Below are 2,577 nucleotides of genomic sequence, written 5' to 3' on the forward strand. Positions count from 1 at the left end.
GTGCAGCCATAACAGCTTGCCTAGGAATACTGATTTTTCTTTTGACCGTGGTGAGGTCTTTCAAGAATTTTGTATTGGAGGGAATTTGTCTTATGGCATCGAGAAAAGGTATATTTATTTGAACAGTTTTAAAGACTTCCATGATTTCATCAAAGTTAGATTGTTTCTTGGAGTCTTGAAGTCTACTGGGAAAGGGAACCTTGGGTTTGTATGTTTCTATGGGTTCTTCCCTCTTTTCCGGTTTGTCCTGTTCTTGACCCCTCTTCTGAATAGGGTTCTTATCGGATTCAGTTTTATTTTTTTTTTTATTTTCAGGAAGTTGGACTTTATTGTCCACTTGCTTGCCAGACCTTAAAGTGGTAATTGCCTGGACTTCATAGGTCGGATTTCCATTAGAATTGATTTGATACTGACCTATCTGACCTTGATTTTGTTGTCTACTAGGGTTAGGCACTGGTTGACTAGGTAGTTCACCTTTCTTCCTATCCCCTAGAGAGTTAGCTATTTGGCTCAGACTAACCTCAAGTTTTGCAATTGCTTGCGCATGGAATTGGTTAGTCTGGGCTTGGGCTGTATTGGTCTGTTGTTGTTGCTTGATAAAATCTTGTTGTTGTTTCATCATATTAGCCATCATGGTTTCTAATTGTGAAGGTTGCTGTGGGATAGGGGCATTATAAGGCGGTACAGATGGAACCAAAGGTTGGTTCATTTGTGGTGGACCTATCCTGGGGAAGTTGTTCTGAAAACCTGGTGGACCACCTTGATGCTGAATAGGTTCATTTTGCTTGTATGAGAAATTTGGGTGGAACCTATTATCAGGGTGGTAAACTGGGCTGAACGAGTTGGGAGTGGGCTTCTTAAAGGCACTATATGAATTTAGAGCATTTGCTTGCTCGGCCTTTATGTTAGGCAGACTAGGGCAGCACTCCACTAGATGCTCAGGACTGTTACACAAAACACACAAACTATATGACTCGTGATCCACTTTCATGACGGGATTTGACTCTTTGTATGAACTCGAACTAGTGGAAACAGTGAAAGCATCAAACTTTTTACTCAAGTTGTTCATTCCAGCCACCAGATTGGACATGACATTTTTGAGTTCTGGGTCTGCTTTTATTTCATAATTACCTGGTTTTCTAGACCCAAACTCATCTCTAATTACTTCCTCACCATAGCTACTCCAATTTTGGGCATTTTCAGCTAAGTCAACAAGAAATTCATAGGCTTGATCCGGGGTTTGGTTCATGAACCTACCCTTGTGCATGGACTCAATCATGTTTCTATGTGCTGGAGGTAGTCCTTTATAAAAGAAGTGGACCAGATCAGCCTTATCAAGCCCATGGTGTGGGCATTTGACCAACAAGTCATGGAATCTTTTCCAAAGTTGGGAAAATTCCTCCTCAGATTTTCCTCTAAAAGTTCTTATGGCATCCTTAATTTTTTCAGTCTTTACCATAGGATAGAACTTAGCCATGAACTTCTTAGATAGTTGTTCCCATGATGTGATGGAATTTGAAGCAAGGGAATACAGCCATGCAGCAGCACGATCCTCTAAAGTCATGGGAAACAACCTCAATTTAATACCCTCTTCATCTAAGTTTTGATTTCTAAACGTTTGACAGATTGTCAAAAATTTGTTTAGATGAATATAGGGTTGTTCACTCTCGAACCCATGAAACTTGGGTAACATGTTTATTGTTGCAGCCCGAATTTCAAATTGGGCTGCATTATTGATTGGTAATACTATGCAAGTAGGGGGACTAGCGGATGCGGGTGCAAACAATTCATTTAGGGTTCTAATATGTTCACCCATTGTAGAGATCGACGGTTGGTTTACAGTTCGCAAGTTGTGATGAAAAGTTCTGTCAATCTCAGGATCAAATGGGGTTAACTTATCCCTTAATGACCTTCTACCATGCATACATTTTCCACAACTTAATTAGATTCGACTCCTACAATGAACGAAATCCTAAAAGAAGAGAAGGGCTAGACACAGATGACCACAACCAACACCACACAACAATTTGACCCTATTAGTCTTAGAACTAAGTGAGGTTTAGTAGCTTCTTAAATCTAGTTGCACAGAGATGTATCAGGTTAAAAAGTTCCTGAAATTCTCTCCTAGATTAGACAGCTCCTAATCTCCCTTTCAGATTAAGCTTGAGCTTACCAGTTAAGCAATCCAGTAATCAGTGACCAGGAAAGTCCCGGGGTGTGTGGTGGTGCCAGAAGGGATACACCGATACCACAATACCCGTAACAGTTCTCACTGTTGTAAAACTTTCCTAGACATCACCAATTACTAAATTCTCACTGGAGTGGCTTTCAGCTGCTTCTTTCCAAGAGCCTAATTGAGCTCGAAAACCCTAAGGCCAACGTCTAATTTGATTTTAATTTAATTTGGCTTAGGATAAATATGCAAGGTGGTGATTTTTGGGCTAAGGACAGGTAATGACTTCCCGACCTTATCTTTTTAATGGGTTTTGCCCTTAATTACTTTATGCAAATGCTTAATACTAAATGCAGCAAATAATCAATATTTTTTTTTAAAGTTTATGCAATGTCATTAGGTTG

This window comes from Phoenix dactylifera, chromosome 6 (genome assembly GCF_051530095.1).
Source record: "Phoenix dactylifera cultivar Ajwa chromosome 6, Ajwa_hap1_PhDact_Kaust_v1.1, whole genome shotgun sequence".
In the NCBI taxonomy this organism is placed as follows: Eukaryota; Viridiplantae; Streptophyta; class Magnoliopsida; order Arecales; family Arecaceae; genus Phoenix; species Phoenix dactylifera.